This window comes from Scyliorhinus canicula, unplaced genomic scaffold (assembly GCF_902713615.1).
Source record: "Scyliorhinus canicula unplaced genomic scaffold, sScyCan1.1, whole genome shotgun sequence".
Lineage (NCBI taxonomy): Eukaryota > Metazoa > Chordata > Chondrichthyes > Carcharhiniformes > Scyliorhinidae > Scyliorhinus > Scyliorhinus canicula.
In genome coordinates, this window is record NW_024055542.1 from 378,931 (window position 1) to 405,902 (window position 26,972).

The 26,972-nt window shown below is 45.5% G+C and overlaps 9 non-coding genes across 9 annotated transcripts; all 9 read right to left on the reverse strand.

Moving 5' to 3' along the window:
* Window positions 1-1,782: 1,782 nt before the first annotated feature.
* trnad-guc lies at window positions 1,783-1,854 on the reverse strand. Its single transcript has one exon. It is a non-coding gene; the product is annotated as a tRNA-Asp (tRNA).
* A 1,532-nt stretch (window positions 1,855-3,386) lies between these two features.
* trnad-guc lies at window positions 3,387-3,458 on the reverse strand. The gene has a single exon. It is a non-coding gene; the product is annotated as a tRNA-Asp (tRNA).
* Window positions 3,459-4,857: 1,399 nt separating this feature from the next.
* trnad-guc lies at window positions 4,858-4,929 on the reverse strand. Its single transcript has one exon. It is a non-coding gene; the product is annotated as a tRNA-Asp (tRNA).
* Window positions 4,930-6,461: 1,532 nt separating this feature from the next.
* trnad-guc lies at window positions 6,462-6,533 on the reverse strand. The gene has a single exon. It is a non-coding gene; the product is annotated as a tRNA-Asp (tRNA).
* A 2,955-nt stretch (window positions 6,534-9,488) lies between these two features.
* trnad-guc lies at window positions 9,489-9,560 on the reverse strand. Its single transcript has one exon. It is a non-coding gene; the product is annotated as a tRNA-Asp (tRNA).
* A 1,514-nt stretch (window positions 9,561-11,074) lies between these two features.
* trnad-guc lies at window positions 11,075-11,146 on the reverse strand. Its single transcript has one exon. It is a non-coding gene; the product is annotated as a tRNA-Asp (tRNA).
* A 1,533-nt stretch (window positions 11,147-12,679) lies between these two features.
* Window positions 12,680-12,751, reverse strand: trnad-guc. Its single transcript has one exon. It is a non-coding gene; the product is annotated as a tRNA-Asp (tRNA).
* A 2,977-nt stretch (window positions 12,752-15,728) lies between these two features.
* On the reverse strand, window positions 15,729-15,800 carry trnad-guc. Its single transcript has one exon. It is a non-coding gene; the product is annotated as a tRNA-Asp (tRNA).
* Window positions 15,801-18,788: 2,988 nt separating this feature from the next.
* On the reverse strand, window positions 18,789-18,860 carry trnad-guc. Its single transcript has one exon. It is a non-coding gene; the product is annotated as a tRNA-Asp (tRNA).
* Window positions 18,861-26,972: the final 8,112 nt, after the last annotated feature.

Here is a 26,972-nt window from a genome sequence, read left to right on the forward strand (position 1 = left end):
ATGTGCCCTGTTCGCTGACCGACCGAGTGCAGCACAATATTGGCGTGGGCGGATTTAAAGATATGTTTCCAGGACGCCCTTGTCGAGTGCATCTCTTGGGCGATGTGCCTTGGCGGATTTGACAGCTGATGTGCCACTTTTAAAAAGGATTGCCGTTTTCTTCCAGGAGAGGTACAAACTCCCCGTCGGGGAATTGAACCGCGGTCTCCCGCGTGACAGGCGGGGATACTAACCACTATACTAACGAGGAACTGCGTGACACCTGGCCCCACCTGGCTCACTGAGGGTTGCTTCCCCTCTAAAATGACTAGGTTTTCTGCAGTTTCTTGCTTTTCCTGTGAAATCAGTAATTGCTGTGGCAACTACATACCGTGTTAAATGACGATCGAGGTTAACTTTGGAAGACAGAATGCAGAACACCCAAACACTTCCGTGTGCGTTGAGCTGTAAGTATTGATACGGATGTTCACTTCAGACCCTGACATCCGCAAGTCGGCTCATGGTTCAATTGTTGTGGAAATGCCCGCTTTGGACTTGGGTGAGTACAGTAAGAATTCTTACAACACCAGGTTAAAGTCCAACAGGTTTGTTTCAAACACTAGTTTTCGGAGCACTGCTCCTTCCTCAGGTGAATGCTGATTCCTCAGATTCACCTGAGGAAGGACAATTGCTCCGAAAGCTCGTGTTTGAAACAGACCTGTTGGACATTAACGTGGTGTTTGTTATACTTGCTACATGGCTCAATCGCCATCGCTTCACAGGAATATTGAGGAGATCTGTTCCAGAGGCATGAGATGCAGCAGAAAATATTTTCGAAATTGCACTTGGCACCATAAAAAAACGATTTCAATTAACCAGTTGTCTAACCAGGGCCACTATTTAAAATGTCAGCACGAACATTATGCATCAGACTTTTGTGCAAACCAGGGGATGCGCATCCTTGCTTTTCCCAGTAAACACATTGAATTAAACGTTTTTGTTCAATAACAGGACACAATATAAAGAGCGGTGGGATAGGCAGGTTCCAAATTCACGAATCATGTCGACGTTGGGTACAATAGTTTCTGAAGATTGGGGGACCAGGGGAAAGCCTCTCCGGGTCGGTTCTGCATGTATTAACAATGACGTTCTTTACACTAACAGGCTGATTTCATTTCCTGCTACTTCGGTAAATTGAAAAGGTTATTGAAGCAAAAATGAACAGAAGTGAAATTCAGGACACACCGTTAAGAAGGATCCACTATGCCTCACTATACAACATTATTCTTGAATGGAAGCTTGTGCGTGTTGCGAGATGATCCGGTACTTCAAATTATTACATTCTGCGTACAGTTTTTGCATTCTTGTCGCGTTTGGAAGACCGTTATTGAATATCACAGCATGCAGGTCAGCTGCATCGGCGATTCTGTACCTGACGAGCAGTCGTGAGTTACTGCCCGATCCTCCTTGATTGTCTCATTGTTCACAACTTGGCTGTGGTGACCTTTGAAGAAATGTGTTTCAATTGTGTCGTTTTTGCGAATGAAGATCGTGTGCGACAAATGGCGCACGTTGAAGTTTGCATTTGAACTTCTATACGGACAAATGTGGAAAATGAAAACGATATGTGCCCTGTTCGCTGACCGACCGAGTGCAGCACAATTTTGGCGTGGGCGGATTTAAAGATATGTTTCCAGGACGCCCTTGTCGAGTACATCTCTTGGGCGATGTGCCTTGGCGGATTTGACAGCTGATGTGCCACTTTTAAAAAGGATTGCCGTTTTCTTCCTGGAGAGGTACAAACTCCCCGTCGGGGAATTGAACCCCGGTCTCCCGCGTGACAGGCGGGGATACTAACCACTATACTAACGAGGAACTGCGTGACACCTGGCCCCACCTGGCTCACTGAGGGTTGCTTCCCCTCTAAAATGACTAGATTTTCTGCAGTTTCTTGCTTTTCCTGTGAAATCAGTAATTGCTGTGGCAACTACCTACCGTGTTAAATGACGATCGAGGTTAACTTTGGAAGACAGAATGCAGAACACCCAAACACTTCCGTGTGTGTTGAGCTGTAAGTATTGATGCGGATGTTCACTTCAGACCCTGACATCCGCAAGTCGGCTCATGGTTCAATTGTTGTGGAAATGCCCGCTTTGGACTTGGGTGAGTACAGTAAGAATTCTTACAACACCAGGTTAAAGTCCAACAGGTTTGTTTCAAACACTAGTTTTCGGAGCACTGCTCCTTCCTCAGGTGAATGCTGATTCCTCAGATTCACCTGAGGAAGGACAATTGCTCCGAAAGCTCGTGTTTGAAACAGACCTGTTGGACATTAACGTGGTGTTTGTTATACTTGCTACATGTCTCAATCGCCATCGCTTCACAGGAATATTGAGGAGATCTGTTCCAGAGGCATGAGATGCAGCAGAAAATATTTTCGAAATTGCACTTGGCACCATAAAAAAACGATTTCAATTAACCAGTTGTCTAACCAGGGCCACTATTTAAAATGTCAGCACGAACATTATGCATCAGACTTTTGTGCAAATCAGGGGATGCGCATCCTTGCTTTTCCCAGCAAACACATTGAATTAAACGTTTTTGTTCAATAACAGGACACAATATAAAGAGCGGTGGGATAGGCAGGTTCCAAATTCACGAATCATGTCGACGTTGGGTACAATAGTTTCTGAAGATTGGGGGACCAGGGGACAGCCTCTCCGGGTCGGTTCTGCATGTATTAACAATGACGTTCTGTACACTAACAGGCTGATTTCATTTCCTGCCACTTCGGTAAATTGAAAAGGTTATTGAAGCAAAAATGAACAGAAGTGAAATTCAGGACACACGGTTAAGAAGGATCCACTATGCCTCACTATACAACACTATTCTTGGATGGAAGCTTGTGCGTGTTGCGAGATGATCCGGTACTTCAAATTATTACATTCTGCGTACAGTTTTTGCATTCTTGTCGCGTTTGGAAGACCGTTATTGAATATCACAGCATGCAGGTCAGCTGCAACGGCGAATCTGTTCCTGACGAGCAGTCGTGAGTTACTGCCCGATCCTCCTTGATTGTCTCATTGTTCACAACTTGGCTGTGGTGACCTTTGAAGAAATGTGTTTCAATTGTGTCGTTTTTGCGAATGAAGATCGTGTGCGACAAATGGTGCACGTTGAAGTTTGCATTTGAACTTCTATACGGACAAATGTGGAAAATGAAAACGATATGTGCCCTGTTCGCTGACCGACCGAGTGCAGCACAATTTTGGCGTGGGCGTATTTAAAGATATGTTTCCAGGACGCCCTTGTCGAGTGCATCTCTTGGGCGATGTGCCTTGGCGGATTTGACAGCTGATGTGCCACTTTTAAAAAGGATTGCCTTTATCTTCCTACAGAGGTACAAACTCCCCGTCGGGGAATTGAACCCCGGTCTCCCGCGTGACAGGCGGGAATACTAACCACTATACTAACGAGGAACTGCGTGACACCTGGCCCCACCTGGCTCACTGAGGCTTGCTTTGCCTCTAAAACGACTAGGTTTTCTGCAGTTTTTTTTGCTTTTCCTGTGAAATCAGTAACTGCTGTGGCAACTACATACCGTGTTAAATGACGATCGAGGTTAACTTTGGAAGACAGAATGCAGAACACCCAAACACTTCCGTGTGCGTTGAGATGTAAGTATTGATACGGATGTTCACTTCAGACCCTGACATCGGCAAGTCGGCTCATGGTTCAATTGTTGTGGAAATGCCCGCTTTGGACTTGGGTGAGTACAGTAAGAATTCTTACAACACCAGGTTAAAGTCCCAACAGGTTGTTTCCAAACACTAGTTTTCGGAGCACTGCTCCTTCCTCAGGTGAATGCTGATTCCTCAGATTCACTGAGGAAGGACAATTGCTCCGAAAGCTCGTGTTTGAAACAGACCTGTTGGACCTTAACGTGGTGTTTGTTATACTTGCTACATGTCTCAATCGCCATCGCTTCACAGGAATATTGAGGAGACCTGTTCCAGAGGCATGAGATGCAGCAGAAAATATTTTCGAAATTGCACTTGGCACCATAAAAAAACGATTTCAATTAACCAGTTTTCTAACCAGGGCCACTATTTAAAATGTCAGCACGAAAATTATGCATCAGACTTTTGGGTACAATAGTTTCTGAAGATTGGGGGACCAGGCGACAGGCTCTCCGGGTCGGTTCTGCATGTATTAACAATGACGTTCTGTACACTAACAGGCTGATTTCATTTCCTGCTACTTCGGTAAATTGAAAAGGTTATTGAAGCAAAAATGAACAGAAGTGAAATTCAGGACACACGGTTAAGAAGGATCCACTATGCCTCACTATACAACACTATTCTTGGATGGAAGCTTGTGCGTGTTGCGAGATGATCCGGTACTTCAAATTATTACATTCTGCGTACAGTTTTTGCATTCTTGTCGCGTTTGGAAGACCGTTATTGAATATCACAGCATGCAGGTCAGCTGCATCGGCGATTCTGTTCCTGACGAGCAGTCGTGAGTTACTGCCCGATCCTCCTTGATTGTCTCATTGTTCACGACTTGGCTGTGGTGACCTTTGAAGAAATGTGTTTCAATTGTGTCGTTTTTGCGAATGAAGATCGTGTGCGACAAATGGCCCACCTTGAAGTTTGCATTTGAACTTCAAAACGGACAAATGTGGAAAATGAAAACGATATATGCCCTGTTCGCTGACCGACCGAGTGCAGCACAATATTGGCGTGGGCGTATTTAAAGATATGTTTCCAGGACGCCCTGTCGAGTGCATCACTTGGGCGATGTGCCTTGGCGGATTTGACAGCTGATGTGCCACTTTTAAAAAGGATTGCCGTTTTCTTTCTGGAGAGGTACAGACTCCCCGTCGGGGAATTGATCCCCGGTCTCCCGCGTGACAGGCGGGGATACTAACCACTATACTAACGAGGAACTGCGTGACACCTGGCCCCACCTGGCTCACTGAGGGTTGCTTCCCCTCTAAAATGACTAGATTTTCTGCAGTTTCTTGCTTTTCCTGTTAAATCAGTAATTGCTGTGGCAACTACCTACCGTGTTAAATGACGATCGAGGTTAACTTTGGAAGACAGAATGCAGAACACCCAAACACTTCCGTGTGTGTTGAGCTGTAAGTATTGATGCGGATGTTCACTTCAGACCCTGACATCCGCAAGTCGGCTCATGGTTCAATTGTTGTGGAAATGCCCGCTTTGGACTTGGGTGAGTACAGTAAGAATTCTTACAACACCAGGTTAAAGTCCAACAGGTTTGTTTCAAACACTAGTTTTCGGAGCACTGCTCCTTCCTCAGGTGAATGCTGATTCCTCAGATTCACCTGAGGAAGGACAATTGCTCCGAAAGCTCGTGTTTCAAACAGACCTGTTGGACATTAACGTGGTGTTTGTTATACTTGCTACATGTCTCAATCGCCATCGCTTCACAGGAATATTGAGGAGATCTATTCCTGAGGCATGAGATGCAGCAGAAAATATTTTCGAAATTACACTTGGCACCATAAAAAAACGATTTCAATTAACCAGTTGTCTAACCAGGGCCACTATTTAAAATGTCAGCACGAACATTATGCATCAGACTTTTGTGCAAACCAGGGGATGCGTATCCTTGCTTTTCCCAGAAAACACATTGAATTAAACGTTTTTGTTCAATAACAGGACACAATATAAAGAGCGGTGGGATCGGCAGGTTCCAAATTCACGAATCATGTCGACGTTGGGTACAATAGTTTCTGAAGATTGGGGGACCAGGGGACAGCCTCTCCGGGTCGGTTCTGCATGTATTAACAATGACGTTCTGTACACTAACAGGCTGATTTCATTTCCTGCTACTTCGGTAAATTGAAAAGGTTATTGAAGCAAAAATGAACAGAAGTGAAATTCAGGACACACCGTTAAGAAGGATCCACTATGCCTCACTATACAACACTATTCTTGGATGGAAGCTTGTGCGTGTTGCGAGATGATCCGGTACTTCAAATTATTACATTCTGCGTACAGTTTTTGCATTCTTGTCGCGTTTGGAAGACCGTTATTGAATATCACAGCATGCAGGTCAGCTGCATCGGCGATTCTGTTCCTGACGAGCAGTCGTGAGTTACTGCCCGATCCTCCTTGATTGTCTCATTGTTCACGACTTGGCTGTGGTGACCTTTGAAGAAATGTGTTTCAATTGTGTCGTTTTTGCGAATGAAGATCGTGTGCGACAAATGGCGCACGTTGAAGTTTGCATTTGAACTTCTATACGGACAAATGTGGAAAATGAAAACGATATGTGCCCTGTTCGCTGACCGACCGAGTGCAGCACAATATTGGCGTGGGCGTATTTAAAGATATGTTTCCAGGACGCCCTTGTCGAGTGCATCTCTTGGGCGATGTGCCTTGGCGGATTTGACAGCTGATGTGCCACTTTTAAAAAGGATTGCCGTTTTCTTCCTGGAGAGGTACAAACTCCCCGTCGGGGAATTGAACCCCGGTCTCCCGCGTGACAGGCGGGGATACTAACCACTATACTAACGAGGAACTGCGTGACACCTGGCCCCAACCTGGCTCACTGAGGGTTGCTTCCCCTCTAAAATGACTAGATTTTCTGCAGTTTCTTGCTTTTCCTGTTAAATCAGTAATTGCTGTGGCAACTACCTACCGTGTTAATTGACGATCGAGGTTAACTTTGGAAGACAGAATGCAGAACACCCAAACACTTCCGTGTGTGTTGAGCTGTAAGTAGTGATGCGGATGTTCACTTCAGACCCTGACATCCGCAAGTCGGCTCATGTCGACTGCTACATGTCTCAATCGCCATCGCTTCACAGGAATATTGAGGAGATCTATTCCTGAGGCATGAGATGCGCATCCTTGCTTTTCCAAGCAAACACATTGAATTAAACGTTTTTGTTCAATAACAGGACAGAATATAAAGAGCGGTGAAATAGGCAGTTTCCAAATTCACGAATCATGTCGACGTTGGGTACAATAGTTTCTGAAGATTGGGGGACCAGGGGACAGCCTCTCCGGGTCGGTTCTACATGTATTAACAATGACGTTCTGTACACTAACAGGCTGATTTCATTTCCTGCTACTTCGGTAAATTGAAAAGGTTATTGAAGCAAAAATGAACAGAAGTGAAATTCAGGACACACGGTTAAGAAGGATCCACTATGCCTCACTATACAACACTATTCTTGGATGGAAGCTTGTGCGTGTTGCGAGATGATCCGGTACTTCAAATTATTACATTCTGCGTAAAGTTTTTGCATTCTTGTCGCGTTTGGAAGACCGTTATTGAATATCACAGCATGCAGGTCAGCTGCATCGGCGATTCTGTTCCTGACGAGCAGTCGTGAGTTACTGCCCGATCCTCCTTGATTGTCTCATTGTTCACAACTTGGCTGTGGTGACCTTTGAAATGTGTTTTAATTGTGTCGTTTTTGCGAATGAAGATCGTGTGCGACAAATGGCACAGGTTGAAGGTTGCATTTGAACTTCTATACGGACAAATGTGGAAAATGAAAACGATATGTGCCCCGTTCGGTGAACGACCGAGTGCAGCACAATATTGGCGTGGGCGGATTTGAAGATATGTTTGCAGGATGCCCCGTCTCTTGGGCGATGTGCCTTGGCGGATTTGACAGCTGATGTGCCACTTTTAAAATGGATTGCCGTTTTCTTCCAGGAGAGGTACAAACGCCCGGTCGGGGAATTGAACCCCGTTCTCCCGCGTGACAGGCGGGGACACTAACCACTATACTAACAAGGTAACAAGGGCGTATTTAAAGATATGTTTCCAGGACGCCCTTGTCGAGTGCATCTCTTGGGCGATGTGCCATGGCGGATTTGACAGCTGGTGTGCCACTTTTCAAAAGGTTTACCGTTTTCTTCCAGGAGAGGTACAAACTCCCCGTCGGGGAATTGAACCGCGGTCTCCCGCGTGACAGGCGGGGATACTAACCACTATATTAACGAGGAACTGCGTGACACCTGGCCCCAACCTGGCTCACTGAGAGTTGCTTCCCCTCTAAAATGACTAGGTTTTCTGCAGTTTCTTGCTTTTCCTGTTAAATCAGTAATTGCTGTGGCAACTACCTACCGTGTTAATTGACGATCGAGGTTAACTTTGGAAGGCAGAATGCAGAACACCCAAACACTTTCGTGTGTGTTGAGCTGTAAGTATTGATGCGGATGTTCACTTCAGACCCTGACATCCGCAAGTCGGCTCATGGTTCAATTGTTGTGGAAATGCCCGCTTTGGACTTGGGTGAGTACAGTAAGAATTCTTACAACACCAGGTTAAAGTCCAACAGGTTTGTTTCAAACACTAGTTTTCGGAGCACTGCTCCTTCCTCAGGTGAATGCTGATTCCTCAGATTCACCTGAGGAAGGACAATTGCTCCGAAAGCTCGTGTTTCAAACAGACCTGTTGGACATTAACGTGGTGTTTGTTATACTTGCTACATGGCTCAATCGCCATCGCTTCACAGGAATATTGAGGAGATCTGTTCCAGAGGCATGAGATGCAGCAGAAAATATTTTCGAAATTACACTTGGCACCATAAAAAAACGATTTCAATTAACCAGTTGTCTAACCAGGGCCACTATTTAAAATGTCAGCACGAACATTATGCATCAGACTTTTGTGCAAACCAGGGGATGCGTATCCTTGCTTTTCCCAGCAAACACATTGAATTAAACGTTTTTGTTCAATAACAGGACACAATATAAAGAGCGGTGGGATCGGCAGGTTCCAAATTCACGAATCATGTCGACGTTGGGTACAATAGTTTCTGAAGATTGGGGGACCTGGGGACAGCCTCTTCGGGTCGGTTCTGCATGTATTAACAATGATGTTCTTTACACTAACAGGCTGATTTCATTTCCTGCTACTTCGGTAAATAGAAAAGGTTATTGAAGCAAAAATGAACAGAAGTGAAATTCAGGACACACCGTTAAGAAGGATCCACTATGCCTCACTATACAACACTATTCTTGGATGGAAGCTTGTGCGTGTTGCGAGATGATCCGGTACTTCAAATTATTACATTCTGCGTACAGTTTTTGCATTCTTGTCGCGTTTGGAAGACCGTTATTGAATATCACAGCATGCAGGTCAGCTGCATCGGCGATTCTGTTCCTGACGAGCAGTTGTGAGTTACTGCCCGATCCTCCTTGATTGTCTCATTGTTCACGACTTGGCTGTGGTGACCTTTGAAGAAATGTGTTTCAATTGTGTCGTTTTTGCGAATGAAGATCGTGTGCGACAAATGGCGCACGTTGAAGTTTGCATTTAAACTTCAAAACGGACAAATGTGGAAAATGACCGACCGACCGAGTGCAGCACAATATTGGCGTGGGCGTATTTAAAGATATGTTTCCAGGACGCCCTTGTCGAGTGCATCTCTTGGGCGATGTGCCATGGCGGATTTGACAGTTAGTGTGCCACTTTTCAAAAGGTTTGCTGTTTTCTTCCAGGAGAGGTACAAACTCCCCGTCGGGGAATTGAACCCCGGTCTCCCGCGTGACAGGCGGGGATACTAACCACTATACTAACGAGGAACTGCGTGACACATGGCTCACTGAGGCTTGCTTCCCCTCTAAAATGACTAGGTTTTCTGCAGTTTCTTGCTTTCCCTGTGAAATCAGTAATTGCTGTGGCAACTACATACCGTGTTAAATGACGATCGAGGTTAACTTTGGAAGACAGAATGCAGAACACCCAAACACTTCCGTGTGCGTTGAGCTGTAAGTATTGATACGGATGTTCACTTCAGACCCTGACATCCGCAAGTCGGCTCATGGTTCAATTGTTGTGGAAATGCCCGCTTTGGACTTGGGTGAGTACAGTAAGAATTCTTACAACACCAGGTTAAAGTCCAACAGGTTTGTTTCAAACACTAGTTTATGAGCACTGCTCCTTCCTCAGGTGAATGCTGATTCGTCAGATTCAACTGAGGAAGGACAATTGCTCCGAAAGCTCTTGTTTGAAACAGACCTGTTGGACATTAACGTGGTGTTTGTTATACTTGCTACATGGCTCAATCGCCATCGCTTCACAGGAATATTGAGGAGATCTGTTCCAGAGGCATGAGATGCAGCAGAAAATATTTTCGAAATTGCACTTGGCACCATAAAAAAACGATTTCAATTAACCAGTTGTCTAACCAGGGCCACGATTTAAAATGTCAGCACGAACATTATGCATCAGACTTTTGTGCAAACCAGGGGATGCGCATCTTTGCTTTTCCCAGTAAATTGAATTGAACGTTTTTGTTCAATAACAGGACACAATATAAAGAGCGGTGGGATAGGCAGGTTCCAAATTCACGAATCATGTCGACGTTGGGTACAATAGTTTCAGAAGATTGGGGGAACAGGGGAAAGCCTCTCCGGGTCGGTTCTGCATGTATTAACAATGACGTTCTGTCCACTAACAGGCTGATTTCATTTCCTGCCACTTCGGTAAATTGAAAAGGTTATTGAAGCAAAAATGAACAGAAGTGAAATTCAGGACACACCGTTAAGAAGGATCCACTATGCCTCACTATACAAAATTATTCTTGGATGGAAGCTTGTGTGTGTTGCGAGATGATCCTGTACTTCAAATTATTACATTCTGCGTACAGTTTTTGCATTCTTGTCGCGTTTGGAAGACCGTTATTGAATATCACAGCATGCAGGTCAGCTGCATCGGCGATTCTGTTCCTGACGAGCAGTCGTGAGTTACTGCCCGATCCTCCTTGATTGTCTCATTGTTCACAACTTGGCTGTGGTGGCCTTTGAAATGTGTTTCAATTGTGTCGTTTTTGCGAATGAAGATCGTGTGCGACAAATGGCGCACGTTGAAGGTTGCATTTGAACTTCTATACGGACAAATGTGGAAAATGAAAACGATATGTTCCCCGTTCGCTGAACGACCGAGTGCAGCACAATATTGGCGTGGGCGGATTTAAAGATATGTTTGCAGGACGCCCCGTCGAGGACATCTCTTGGGCGATGTGCCTTGGCGGATTTGACAGCTGATGTGCCACTTTTAAAAAGGACTGCCGTTTTCTTCCAGGAGAGGTACAAACTCCCCCGTCGGGGAATTGAACCCCGGTCTCCCGCGTGACAGGCGGGGATACTAACCACTATACTAACGAGGAACTGCGGGACACCTGGCCCCAACCTGGCTCACTGAGGGTTGCTTCCCCTCTAAAATGACTAGATTTTCTGCAGTTTCTTGCTTTTCCTGTTAAATCAGTAATTGCTGTGGCAACTACCTACCGTGTTAATTGACGATCGAGGTTAACTTTGGAAGACAGAATGCAGAACACCCAAACACTTCCGTGTGTGTTGAGCTGTAAGTATTGATGCGGATGTTCACTTCAGACCCTGACATCCGCAAGTCGGCTCATGGTTCAATTGTTGTGGAAATGCCCGCTTTGGACTTGGGTGAGTACAGTAAGAATTCTTACAACACCAGGTTAAAGTCCAACAGGTTTGTTTCAAACACTAGTTTTCGGAGCACTGCTCCTTCCTCAGGTGAATGCTGATTCCTCAGATTCACCTGAGGAAGGACAATTGCTCCGAAAGCTCGTGTTTGAAACAGACCTGTTGGACATTAACGTGGTGTTGTTATACTTGCTACATGGCTCAATCGCCATCGCTTCACAGGAATATTGAGGACATCTGTTCCAGAGGCATGAGATGCAGCAGAAAATATTTTCGAAATTACACTTGGCACCATAAAAAAACGATTTCAATTAACCAGTTGTCTAACCAGGGCCACTATTTAAAATGTCAGCACGAACATTATGCATCAGACTTTTGTGCAAACCAGGGGATGCGTATCCTTGCTTTTCCCAGAAAACATATTGAATTAAACGTTTTTGTTCAATAACAGGACACAATATAAAGAGCGGTGGGATCGGTAGGTTCCAAATTCACGAATCATGTCGACGTTGGGTACAATAGTTTCTGAAGATTGGGGGACCAGGGGAAAGCCTCTCCGGGTCGGTTCTGCATGTATTAACAATGATGTTCTTTACACTAACAGGCTGATTTCATTTCCTGCTACTTCGGTAAATAGAAAAGGTTATTGAAGCAAAAATGAACAGAAGTGAAATTCAGGACACACCGGTTAAGAAGGATCCACTATGCCTCACTATACAACACTATTCTTGGATGGAAGCTTGTGCGTGTTGCGAGATGATCCGGTACTTCAAATTATTACATTCTGCGTACAGTTTTTGCATTCTTGTCGCGTTTGGAAGACCGTTATTGAATATCACAGCATGCAGGTCAGCTGCATCGGCGATTCTGTTCCTGACGAGCAGTCGTGAGTTACTGCCCGATCCTCCTTGATTGTCTCATTGTTCACGACTTGGCTGTGGTGATCTTTGAAGAAATGTGTTTCAATTGTGTCGTTTTTGCGAATGAAGATCGTGTGCGACAAATGGCGCACGTTGAAGTTTGCATTTGAACTTCAAAACGGACAAATGTGGAAAATGAAAACGATATGTGCCCTGTTCGCTGACCGACCGAGTGCAGCACAATATTGGCGTGGGCGTATTTAAAGATATGTTTCCAGGACGCCCTTGTCGAGTGCATCTCTTGGGCGATGTGCCTTGGCGGATTTGACAGCTGATGTGCCACTTTTAAAAAGGATTGCCGTTTTCTTCCTGGAGAGGTACAAACTCCCCGTCGGGGAATTGAACCCCGGTCTCCCGCGTGACAGGCCGGGATACTAACCACTATACTAACGAGGAACTGCGTGACACCTGGCCCCAACCTGGCTCACTGAGGGTTGCTTCCCCTCTAAAATGACTAGATTTTCTGCAGTTTCTTGCTTTTCCTGTTAAATCAGTAATTGCTGTGGCAACTACCTACCGTGTTAATTGACGATCGAGGTTAACTTTGGAAGACAGAATGCAGAACACCCAAACACTTCCGTGTGTGTTGAGCTGTAAGTAGTGATGCGGATGTTCACTTCAGACCCTGACATCCGCAAGTCGGCTCATGTCGACTGCTACATGTCTCAATCGCCATCGCTTCACAGGAATATTGAGGAGATCTATTCCTGAGGCATGAGATGCGCATCCTTGCTTTTCCAAGCAAACACATTGAATTAAACGTTTTTGTTCAATAACAGGACAGAATATAAAGAGCGGTGGAATAGGCAGTTTCCAAATTCACGAATCATGTCGACGTTGGGTACAATAGTTTCTGAAGATTGGGGGACCAGGGGACAGCCTCTCCGGGTCGGTTCTACATGTATTAACAATGACGTTCTGTACACTAACAGGCTGATTTCATTTCCTGCTACTTCGGTAAATTGAAAAGGTTATTGAAGCAAAAATGAACAGAAGTGAAATTCAGGACACACCGGTTAAGAAGGATCCACTATGCCTCACTATACAACACTATTCTTGGATGGAAGCTTGTGCGTGTTGCGAGATGATCCGGTACTTCAAATTATTACATTCTGCGTAAAGTTTTTGCATTCTTGTCGCGTTTGGAAGACCGTTATTGAATATCACAGCATGCAGGTCAGCTGCATCGGCGATTCTGTTCCTGACGAGCAGTCGTGAGTTACTGCCCGATCCTCCTTGATTGTCTCATTGTTCACAACTTGGCTGTGGTGACCTTTGAAATGTGTTTTAATTGTGTCGTTTTTGCGAATGAAGATCGTGTGCGACAAATGGCACAGGTTGAAGGTTGCATTTGAACTTCTATACGGACAAATGTGGAAAATGAAAACGATATGTGCCCCGTTCGGTGAACGACCGAGTGCAGCACAATATTGGCGTGGGCGGATTTGAAGATATGTTTGCAGGATGCCCCGTCTCTTGGGCGATGTGCCTTGGCGGATTTGACAGCTGATGTGCCACTTTTAAAATGGATTGCCGTTTTCTTCCAGGAGAGGTACAAACGCCCGGTGGGGGAATTGAACCCCGTTCTCCCGCGTGACAGGCGGGGACACTAACCACTATACTAACAAGGTAACAAGGGCGTATTTAAAGATATGTTTCCAGGACGCCCTTGTCGAGTGCATCTCTTGGGCGATGTGCCATGGCGGATTTGACAGCTGGTGTGCCACTTTTCAAAAGGTTTACCGTTTTCTTCCAGGAGAGGTACAAACTCCCCGTCGGGGAATTGAACCGCGGTCTCCCGCGTGACAGGCGGGGATACTAACCACTATACTAACGAGGAACTGCGTGACACCTGGCCCCAACCTGGCTCACTGAGAGTTGCTTCCCCTCTAAAATGACTAGGTTTTCTGCAGTTTCTTGCTTTTCCTGTTAAATCAGTAATTGCTGTGGCAACTACCTACCGTGTTAATGACGATCGAGGTTAACTTTGGAAGGACAGAATGCAGAACACCCAAACACTTCGTGTGTGTTGAGCTGTAAGTATTGATGCGGATGTTCACTTCAGACCCTGACATCTGCAAGTCGGCTCATGGTTCAATTGTTGTGGAAATGCCCGCTTTGGACTTGGGTGAGTACAGTAAGAATTCTTACAACACCAGGTTAAAGTCCAACAGGTTTGTTTCAAACACTAGTTTTCGGAGCACTGCTCCTTCCTCAGGTGAATGCTGATTCCTCAGATTCACCTGAGGAAGGACAATTGCTCCGAAAGCTCGTGTTTCAAACAGACCTGTTGGACATTAACGTGGTGATTGTTATACTTGCTACATGGCTCAATCGCCATCGCTTCACAGGAATATTGAGGACATCTGTTCCAGAGGCATGAGATGCAGCAGAAAATATTTTCGAAATTACACTTGGCACCATAAAAAAACGATTTCAATTAACCAGTTGTCTAACCAGGGCCACTATTTAAAATGTCAGCACGAACATTATGCATCAGACTTTTGTGCAAACCAGGGGATGCGCTATCCTTGCTTTTCCCAGCAAACACATTGAATTAAACGTTTTTGTTCAATAACAGGACACAATATAAAGAGCGGTGGGATCGGTAGGTTCCAAATTCACGAATCATGTCGACGTTGGGTACAATAGTTTCTGAAGATTGGGGGACCTGGGGACAGCCTCTCCGGGTCGGTTCTGCATGTATTAACAATGATGTTCTTTACACTAACAGGCTGATTTCATTTCCTGCCACTTCGGTAAATTGAAAAGTTTATTGAAGCAAAAATGAACAGAAGTGAAATTCAGGACACACCGTTAAGAAGGATCCACTATGCCTCACTATACAACATTATTCTTGGATGGAAGCTTGTGTGTGTTGCGAGATGATCCGGTACTTCAAATTATTACATTCTGCGTACAGTTTTTGCATTCTTGTCGCGTTTGGAAGACCGTTATTGAATATCACAGCATGCAGGTCAGCTGCATCGGCGATTCTGTTCCTGACGAGCAGTCGTGAGTTACTGCCCGATCCTCCTTGATTGTCTCATTGTTCACGACTTGGCTGTGGTGACCTTTGAAGAAATGTGTTTCAATTGTGTCGTTTTTGCGAATGAAGATCGTGTGCGACAAATGGCGCACGTTGAAGTTTGCATTTGAACTTCAAAACGGACAAATGTGGAAAATGAAAACGATGTATGCCCTGTTCGCTGACCGACCGAGTGCAGCACAATATTGGCGTGGGCGGATTTAAAGATATGTTTCCAGGACGCCCTTGTCGAGTGCATCTCTTGGGCGATGTGCCATGGCGGATTTGACAGTTAGTGTGCCACTTTTCAAAAGGTTTGCTGTTTTCTTCCAGGAGAGGTACAAACTCCCCGTCGGGGAATTGAACACCGGTCTCCCGCGTGACAGGCGGGGATACTAACCACTATACTAACGAGGAACTGCGTGACATATGGCTCACTGAGGCTTGCTTCCCCTCTAAAATGACTAGGTTTTCTGCAGTTTCTTGCTTTCCCTGTGAAATCAGTAATTGCTGTGGCAACTACATACCGTGTTAAATGACGATCGAGGTTAACTTTGGAAGACAGAATGCAGAACACCCAAACACTTAAGTGTGCGTTGAGCTGTAGGTATTGATACGGATGTTCACTTCAGACCCTGACATCCGCAAGTCGGCTCATGGTTCAATTGTTGTGGAAATGCCCGCTTTGGACTTGGGTGAGTACAGTAAGAATTCTTACAACACCAGGTTAAAGTCCAACAGGTTTGTTTCAAACACTAGTTTATGAGCACTGCTCCTTCCTCAGGTGAATGCTGATTCGTCAGATTGAACTGAGGAAGGACAATTGCTCAGAAAGCTCTTGTTTGAAACAGACCTGTTGGACATTAACGTGGTGTTTGTTATACTTGCTACATGGCTCAATCGCCATCGCTTCACAGGAATATTGAGGAGATCTGTTCCAGAGGCATGAGATGCAGCAGAAAATATTTTCGAAATTGCACTTGGCACCATAAAAAAACGATTTCAATTAACCAGTTGTCTAACCAGGGCCACGATTTAAAATGTCTGCACGAACATTATGCATCAGACTTTTGTGCAAACCAGGGGATGCGCATCCTTGCTTTTCCCAGTAAACACATTGAATTGAACGTTTTTGTTCAATAACAGGACACAATATAAAGAGCGGTGGGATAGGCAGGTTCAAAATTCACGAATCATGTCGACGTTGGGTACAATAGTTTCAGAAGATTGGGGGACCAGGGGAAAGCCTCTCCGGGTCGGTTCTGCATGTATTAACAATGACGTTCTGTGCACTAACAGGCTGATTTCATTTCCTGCCACTTCGGTAAATTGAAAAGGTTATTGAAGCAAAAATGAACAGAAGTGAAATTCAGGACACACCGTTAAGAAGGATCCACTATGCCTCACTATACAAAATTATTCTTGGATGGAAGCTTGTGTGTGTTGCGAGATGATCCTGTACTTCAAATTATTACATTCTGCGTACAGTTTTTGCATTCTTGTCGCGTTTGGAAGACCGTTATTGAATATCACAGCATGCAGGTCAGCTGCATCGGCGATTCTGTTCCTGACGAGCAGTCGTGAGTTACTGCCCGATCCTCCTTGATTGTCTCATTGTTCACAACTTGGCTGTGGTGGCCTTTGAAATGTGTTTCAATTGTGTCGTATTTGCGAATGAAGATCGTGTGCGACAAATGGCGCACGTTGAAGGTTGCATTTGAACTTCTATACGGACAAATGTGGAAAATGAAAACGATATGTTCCCCGTTCGCTGAAGGACCGAGTGCAGCACAATATTGGCGTGGGCGGATTTAACGATATGTTTGCAGGACGCCCCGTCGAGAACATCTCTTGGGCGATGTGCCTTGGCGGATTTGACAGCTGATGTGCCACTTTTAAAAAGGACTGCCGTTTTCTTCCAGGAGAGGTACAAACCCCCGGTCGGGGAATTGAACCCCGTTCTCCCGCGTGACAGGCGGGGATACTAACCACTATACTAACGAGGAACTGCGTGACACCTGGCACCAACCTGGCTCACTGAGGGTTGCTTCCCCTCTAAAATGACTAGGTTTTCTGCAGTTTCTTGCTTTTCCTGTTAAATCAGTAATTGCTGTGGCAACTACCTACCGTGTTAATTGACGATCGAGGTTAACTTTGGAAGACAGAATGCAGAACACCCAAACACTTCCGTGTGTGTTGAGCTGTAAGTATTGATGCGGATGTTCCCTTCAGACCCTGACATCCGCAAGTCGGCTCATGGTTCAATTGTTGTGGAAATGCCCGCTTTGGACTTGGGTGAGTACAGTAAGAATTCTTACAACACCAGGTTAAAGTCCAACAGGTTTGTTTCAAACACTAGTTTTCGGAGCACTGCTCCTTCCTCAGGTGAATGCTGATTCCTCAGATTCGCCTGCGGAAGGACAATTGCTCCGAAAGCTCGTGTTTGAAACAGACCTGTTGGACATTAACGTGGTGTTTGTTATACTTGCTACATGTCTCAATCGCCATCGCTTCACAGGAATATTGAGGAGACCTGTTCCAGAGGCATGAGATGCAGCAGAAAATATTTTCGAAATTGCACTTGGCACCATAAAAAAACGATTTCAATTAACCAGTTTTCTAACCAGGGCCACTATTTAAAATGTCAGCACGAACATTATGCATCAGACTTTTGGGTACAATAGTTTCTGAAGATTGGGGGACCAGGCGACAGCCTCTCCGGGTCGGTTCTGCATGTATTAACAATGACGTTCTGTCCACTAACAGGCTGATTTCATTTCCTGCCACTTCGGTAAATTGAAAAGGTTATTGAAGCAAAAATGAACAGAAGTGAAATTAAGGACACACGGTTAAGAAGGATCCACTATGCCTCACTATACAACACTATTCTTGGATGGAAGCTTGTGCGTGTTGCGAGATGATCCGGTACTTTAAATTATTACATTCTGCGTACAGTTTTTGCATTCTTGTCGCGTTTGGAAGACCGTTATTGAATATCACAGCATGCAGGTCAGCTGCATCGGCGATTCTGTTCCTGACGAGCAGTCGTGAGTTACTGCCCGATCCTCCTTGATTGTCTCATTGTTCACGACTTGGCTGTGGTGACCTTTGAAGAAATGTGTTTCAATTGTGTCGTTTTTGCGAATGAAGATCGTGTGCGACAAATGGCGCACGTTGAAGTTTGCATTTGAACTTCAAAACGGACAAATGTGGAAAATGAAAACGATATATGCCCTGTTCGCTGACCGACCGAGTGCAGCACAATATTGGCGTGGGCGTATTTAAAGATATGTTTCCAGGACGCCCTTGTCGAGTGCATCTCTTGGGCGATGTGCCATGGCGGATTTGACAGCTGGTGTGCCACTTTTAAAGAGGATTGCCGTTTTCTTCCTGAAGAGGTACAAACTCCCGGTCGGGGAATTGAACCCCGGTCTCCCGCGTGACAGGCGGGGATACTAACCACTATACTAACGAGGAACTGCGTGACACCTGGCTCACTGAGGCTTGCTTCCCCTCTAAAATGACTAGGTTTTCTGCAGTTTCTTGCTTTTCCTTTGAAATCAGTAATTGCTGTGGCAACTACATACCGTGTTAATTGACGATCGAGGTTAACTTTGGAAGACAGAATGCAGAACACCCAAACACTTCCGTGTGCGTTGAGCTGTAGGTATTGATACGGATGTTCACTTCAGACCCTGACATCCGCAAGTCGGCTCATGGTTCAATTGTTGTGGAAATGCCCGCTTTGGACTTGGGTGAGTACAGTAAGAATTCTTACAACACCAGGTTAAAGTCCAACAGGTTTGTTTCAAACACCAGTTTATGAGCACTGCTCCTTCCTCAGGTGAATGCTGATTCGTCAGATTCAACTGAGGAAGGACAATTGCTCCGAAAACTCGTGTTTGAAACAGACCTGTTGGACATTAACGTGGTGTTTGTTATACTTGCTACATGTCTCAATCGCCATCCCTTCACAGGAATATTGAGGAGACAAGTATCCCCGCGTGACAGGCGGGGATACTAACCACTATACCACTATGGATTATAACTATGAGCCAATACTCCTGAAATCCCTGCCCCTAATTTCCCTTTTCTATTAGAAGGATTAACTTGGACATCCAGTCGGGCATTTGTAGAGTGCCCGTAAAGATCACTAAATTGTAGTGAGATCACCAAATTGTAAAGATCACTAAGTGGATCTGCTTTCCTCCAACGTACAATTTTTTTATAAGTCTCGTCTGCTCCCATTCATCTTCTATTTTATTTGTAAAATTTGTTTGAAACCATCCTGTTTTTATTGTGCTATCTGATTCTAGGACTGATTCCTCGTAATTTTCCAATTCTAATGCTTCATTTTTCTGCAGCGGTTTTGTGTATTTGTTTGCCACTTCAGACTTACTTTTGTGTTCACTAGGGATCTGCATTAGTTCTTTCATGTTTTCGTCGTCAATCATTTTAACCAGTTTGGAGCACTCTTTGCCACTTGAGCAGTTGCAAGCTTCTCTCTGTGCCCGAACTTAATTAGTGATTCAGCTTGCTTTTCAAATGCAAATTTACAAAGTGCTTTACGAATGCCGACTGGAACTCTATGTTGAAGGGCTTTAGGCACTCTAACAAAGAATGAGACGTCTCCGTCTTGATTCGTCTCTCTATTCCAGGATTTATTTAGCTCTTTTATTTTCTTACAATCTTGTTTCATTGCTTCATCTTTCTCGACTGTATTCCAGGACAAGAGAATTGCGCTAATTGCCATTTTTCGTATTTTTCAACTTCTGTTCCTGGTTGTTCCTTTCAGGTACACTCTGAAATTAAGGATAAGTACCTTTTATGGGCCCAATCCAATGAACTATATTCCTGTTTTAGTTAAGGGTCGATTGGTTATTGTTCTCTAAAGATTTATAGACGTCCCCTATGTCTCTAGAATGTTCCTCAAAATCTGCCTCACTCTAAGATTAATGTTTAACATAAGAACATAAGATCTAGGAGAAGGAGTAGGCCACCTGGCCCCTCGAGCCAGCTCTGCCATTCAATTAGATCATGGCTGATCTTTTGTGGACTCGGCTCCACTTTCCGGCCCGAACACCATAACCCTTAATCCTTTTATTCTTCAAAAAACTATCTATCTTTACCTTAAAAACATGTAATGAAGGAGCCTCAACTGCTTCACTGGGCACGGAATTTCATAGATTTACAACCCTTTGGGTGAAGAGGTTCCTCCAAAACTCAGTCCTAAATCTACTTCCCCTTATTTTGAGGCTATGTTCCCTAGTTCTGCTGTCACCCGCCAGTGGAAACAACCTGCCCGCATCTATCCTATCTATTCCCTTCATAATTTTAAATGTTTCTATAAGATCCCCCCCTCATCCTTCTAAATTCCAACGAGTACAGTCCCAGTCTACTCAACCTCTCCTCATAATCCAACCACTTCATGTCTGGGATTAACCTAGTGAATCTCGTCTGCACACCCTCCAGCGCCAGTACGTCCTTTCTCAAGTAAGGAGACCAAAACTGAACACAATACTCCAGGTGTGGCCGCACTAACACCTTATACAATTGCAACTTAATCTCCCTAGTCTTAAACTCCATCCCTCTAGCAATGAAGGACAAAATTCCTTTTGCCTTCTTAATCACCTGTTGCACTTGTAAACCAACCTTCTGTGACTCATGCACTAGCACACCCAAGTCTCTCTGAACAGCGGCATGCTTTAATATTTTATCGTTTAAATAATAATCCTGTTTGCTCTTATTCCTACCAAAATGGATAACCTCACATTTGTCAACATTGTATTCCATCTGCCAGACCCTAGCCCATTCACTTAACCTATCCAAATCCCTCTGCCGACTTCCAGTATCCTCTGCACTTTTCGCTTTACCACTCATCTTAGTGTCATCTGCAAACTTGGACACATTGCCCTTGGTCCGCAACTCCAAATCATCTCCACTTCATTCCCGCCCCCCTGACCACACCCAGTCCCTCCTGTAAGCTCAAAATCCCGCCCCCACCCTCCCCTTGACACGCACGCGCACACACGCCGCCTCCCCCTCGGCCTGGATTTCCCTCCCAGCTCCTTCTCGACCTGTCCCACCAAGCTGTTGAGTAAACGTCCAGCTGGGTCAGGGGTTCTGGGATACTGGAGGACCAGGCGGGCGCCGCAGCCGCTCGTGAGCCGAGGTGAACAACCGGCCACCAGCGCGAGGCGCCCACCCGCCCCATACTCCTTTTTGCCTCCTTTTACCAGTAATGGATGCAAGATTTTTAGTGCTATCACCAACATGTCTTGCATACTTTTTCTCAGGGTCAGTATCTTGTAGTCTACTAATTCTCACACCTAACCTGAATTTTATGTGCCCTTGATCCACATAATATCCTTACAAATGGCAATCGCACATGACTTTCCAAACTAAACTCGGCAGGTAATGTTTGACTCACACACAGACTAGAAACTTCTAATAGTCTATCCTTTGTGCCGGTTAGAAACTTCTAATATTCCAACCGTTTCTTGGGATCGAGAAACTTCTAATATTCTAGCCGGCACTCTGCTTAACTAAAAACTTCTAATATTCTAGCCTCGCTTTACCTGTAAACTTGTAATATTCTAGGCCTCCGCGCTGGGCGCCATGAAGTTAAAAACTCACCACTATTCTTAGAAGTCCCCCAATACCAAAAAGGGTAGATATTCTATCTAAATTGTGAAAAGAGATTCTCACTCCCTGACTCCGATGCAGGCTTTGGTGGGTGTTATTCATGTCAAACTATATTTTCAAGTTATCCCCCGGTATAACCCATACCTTCACCGAATAATTTTACCTGCTGACCCCTCAGTAGCATTGATATCCTGGGTGCTGCGTTGCTAAGTAAGTAAAGTAGGCTAATATCCACTGTTTCAGGTTAAAATTTTAAGTTATTTCATTATTATATGTATATTTTTTAAAGATGCAATCACCGTATTTACAGAAAGGTAAAACGATCTTGCTTCTGGACCCTTCTGGTTGGTTCAAGGGCCCTTCAGGCCCAGCTTGACAATCAATCTTCTTTTTCAAATCTGGTCATCTTCAGATGTATTCGCTGGTGTGCCCGGTTGCTGTGCCCTATTTTTCCCATGTACCCAGCTGTGAGAGCTGGCTCAGCAGGCTGTCCCCTTTCTTCGGCTTTATGTTATCTTTCTAACAGTGATTAGATTTTTATGACCTTATTGTAAATTAACTTATTTCACTTTGATTTTAAAAAGTATCTTTGATCTCAACATTCTAATACAACGAAGTATTCATTTTGACATAACCTCACCTCTCAAGTCTCTGGTTACATTATTTCCTATGTGATGTTCAAAGTTCGTTTGTGATATTCAAAAATGCTTTGGTTTCAATAGAGATGTGAATTTTGGTTTGGTTCCAGTCATTTATATAATCTTATTTTCGAATTGTGTCCCCAGCTTATTTCTTTGACTTTGTTTTTGGCTCCAAATTAAGTTTCTCGCAGACAGGTTGTCTCCAATTTTCTTTAATTTACTTGGTGTTAGTAGAATTTCACACCTTGAATTTTCACCAAATTCAACTGAACATCATCTTTTTTTCCAGCTGCTCTACTAAGATAGTTAATTTCAATGAAGGTGTGATACATTGCTTTTAGCTGCATGCTAACAATTCAATTTGTTAAAGCTTGAAAAACCTGCCTGCTTTAAATATTCGTCACCTAATTGAACTGAACCTTCATCCATGCTTTTCCAGGTGCTTACTAAGATAGTTACTTTCAATGAAGGAGTGAACCATTGTTTTTAACTTCATACAAAAATCATGTGTGTTTGCTAAGCCTGCTGGAGAGAAAGTATCTGCATTTTATAATCCTGCAATTTGCAGCTTCTATTAATCCTTTGTTGGATTTTCCCAGTATCCTCTCATGTTTCTGTCAGACAGGATATTGCCAGACTTACATGTTTCAAATGACACATCTTTCCATATTTTCAATAACAATGTGCCGGAGGCTGTGATGGGAGGTGTTGATGTGCCTGAGGCTGTGATGGGAGGTGTTGATGTGTCTGAGGCTGGGATGGTAGGTGTTGATGTGCCTGAGGCTGTGATGGTAGGTGTTGATGTGTCTGAGGCTGTGATGGGAGGTGTTGGTGTGTCTGAAGCTTTGATGATAGGTATTGATGTTTCTGAGGCTGTGATGGGAGATGTTGATGTGCCTGAGGCTGTGATGGGAGGTGTTGATGTGCCTGAGGCTGTGATGGGAGGTGTTGAAGTGTCTGAGGTTGTGATGGGAGGTGGTGATGTATCTGAGGCTGTGATGATAGGTGTTGATGTGCCTGAGGCTGTGATGGGAGATGTTCATGTGCCTGAGGCTGTGATGGGAGGTGTTGATGTGTCTGAGGCTGTGATGGTAGGTGTTGATGTGCCTGAGGCTGTGATGGGAGGTGTTGATGTGTCTGAGGCTGTGATGGGAGATGTTGATGTGTCTGAGGCTGTGATGGGAGGTGTTGATGTGTCTGAGGCTGTGATGGGAGGTGTTGATGTGCCTGAGGCTGTGATGGGAGGTGTTGATGTGTCTGAGGCTGTGATGGTAGGTGTTGATGTGCCTGAGGCTGTGATGGGAGGTGTTGATGTGTCTGAGGCTGTGATGGGAGATGTTGATGTGTCTGAGGCTGTGATGGGAGGTGTTGATGTGTCTGAGGCTGTGATGGGAGGTGTTGATGTGTCTGAGGCTGTGATGGGAGGTGTTGATGTGCCTGAGGCTGTGATGGGAGGTGTTGATGTGTCTGAGGCTCTGATGGTAGGTGTTGATGTGCCTGAGGCTGTGATGGGAGGTGTTGATGTGTCTGAGGCTGTGATGGGAGATGTTGATGTGCCTGAGGCTGTGATGGGAGGTGTTGATGTGCCTGAGGCTGTGATTGGAGGTTTCGATGTGCCTGATGCTGTGATGTCAGGTGTTGATGTGCCTGAGGCTGTGATGAGGCCTGTTGATGTGTCTGAGGCTGTGATGGGAGGTGTTGATATGTCTGAGGCTGTGATGGGAGGTGTTGATGTGCCTGAGGCTGTGATGGGAGGTGTTGATGTGCCTGAGGCTGTGATGTCAGGTGTTGATGTGCCTGAGGCTGTGATGGGAGGTGTTGATGTGTCTGAGGCTGTGATGGGAGGTGTTGATGTGCCTGAGGCTGTGATCGTTGGTGTTGATGTCTCTCAGCATATATTGCTAGGTGTTGATCTGTCTGAAGCTGTGATGATAGGTGTTGATGTGCCTGAGGCTGTGATGGGAGGTGTTGATGTGCCTGAGGCTGTGATGGGAGGTGTTGATGTGCCTGAGGCTGTGATGGGAGGTGTTGATGTGCCTGAGGCTGTGATGTCAGGTGTTGATGTGCCTGAGGCTGTGATGGGAGGTGTTGATGTGTCTGAGGCTGTGATGGGAGGTGTTGATGTGCCTGAGGCTGTGATCGTTGGTGTTGATGTCTCTCAGCATATATTGCTAGGTGTTGATCTGTCTGAAGCTGTGATGATAGGTGTTGATGTGCCTGAGGCTGATTGGAGGTTTCGATGTGCCTGAGGCTGTGATGTCAGGTGTTGATGTGCCTGAGGCTGTGATGAGGCCTGTTGATGTGTCTGAGTCTGTGATGGGAGGTGTTGATATGTCTGAGGCTGTGATGGGAGGTGTTGATGTGCCTGAGGCTGTGATGGGAGGTGTTGATGTGCCTGAGGCTGTGATGTCAGGTGTTGATGTGTCTGAGGCTGTGATGGGAGGTGTCGATGTGCCTGAGGCTGTGGTGGTGTGTTGATGTGCCTGAGGCTGTGATTCGAGGTGTTGATGTGCCTGAAGCTGTGATGGTAGGTGTTGATGTGTCTGAGGCTGTGATTGGAGGTGTTGATTTGTCTGAGGCTGTGATTGGAGGTGTTGGTGTGTCTGAAGCTGTGATGATAGGTGTTGATGTTTCTGAGGCTGTGATTGGAGGTGTTAATGTGTCTGAGGCTGTGATGGGGCCTGTTGATGTATCTGAGGCTGTGATTGGAGGTGTTGATGTGTCTGAGTCTGTGATGGGAGGTGTCGATGTGTCTGAGGCTGTGATGGTAGGTGTTGATGTGTCTGAGGCTATGGGAGGTGCTGATGTGTCTGAGTCTGTGATGGGAGGTGTCGATGTGTCTGAGGCTGTGATGGGAGGTGTTGATGTGTCTGAGGCTATGGGAGGTGCTGATGTGTCTGAGGCTGTGATTGGAGGTGTTGATGTGCCTGAGGCTGTGATGGGAGGTATTGATCTGTCTGAGGCTGTGATGGGAGGTGTTGATGTGCCTGAGGCTGTGATGGGAGGTGTTGATGTGTCTGAGGCTGTGATGGGAGGTGTTGATGTGTCTGAGGCTGTGATTGGAGGTGTTGATGTGCCTGAGGCTGTGATGGGAGGTGTTGATCTGTCTGTGGCTGTGATGGGATGTGTTGATGTGCCTGATGCTGTGATGGGAGGTGTTGATGTGCCTGAGGCTGTGATGGGAGGTGTCGATGTGTCTGAGACTGTGATGTCAGGTGTTGATGTGCGTGAGGCTGTGATGGGAGGTGTTGATGTATCTGAGGCTGTGATTGTTGGTGTTGATGTGCCTGAGGCTGTGATGGGAGGTATTGATGTGCCTGAAGCTGTGATGATAGGTGTTGATGTGTCTGAGGCTGTGATGGGAGGTGGTGATGTGCCTGAGGCTGTGATGGGAGGTGTTGATGTGACTGAGGCTGTGATGGGAGGTGCTGATGTGCTTGATGCGGTGATGGGACGTGTTGATGTGCCTGAGGCTGTGATGGTAGGTGTTGATGTTTCTGAGGCTGTGATCGTAGGTGTTGATGTCTCGCAGGATATATTGCTAGGTGTTGATGTGTCTGAGGCTGTGGTGACAGGTGTTGATGTGTCTGAGGCTGTGATGGGAGGTGTTGATGTGCCTGAGGCTGTGATGGTCGGTGTTGATGAGTCTGAGGCTGTGATGGTCGGTGTTGATGTCTCTGAGGCTGTAATGGTCGGTGTTGATGTGTCTGAGGCTGCGATGTCAGGTGTCGATGTGTCTGAGGCTGTGATGGTAGGTGTCGATGTGTCTGAGGCTGTGATGGGGCCTGTTGATGTGTCTGAGGCTGTGATTGGAGGTGTTGATGTCCCTGCGGCTGTGATGTTAGGTCTTGATGTGCCTGAGGCTGTGATGGGAGGTGTTGATGTTTCTGAGGCTGTGATGGTGGGTGTTGATGTTTCTGAGCCTATTTTTGTAGGTGTTGATGTCTCTCAGGATATATTGCTAGGTGTTGATCTGTCTGAGCCTGTGATTGGAGGTGTTGATGTGTCTGAGCCTGTGATTGGAGGTGTTGATGTGTCTGAGCCTGATGGTAGGTGTTAATGTGTCTGAGGCTGTGATGCTAGGTGTTAATGTGTATGAGGCTGTAATGGTAGGTGTTAACGTTTCTGAGGCTGTGATGGTAGGTGTTAATGTTTCTGAGGCTGGGATGGGAGGTGTTGATGTGCCTGAGGCTGTGATGGTATTTGTTTATGTTTCAGGGAGCTGATGTGCCTGAAACTGTGATGATAGGTGTTGATGTGTCTGAGGGTGTACTGGCACTTGTTGAGGTGTGTGAGGCTGTGA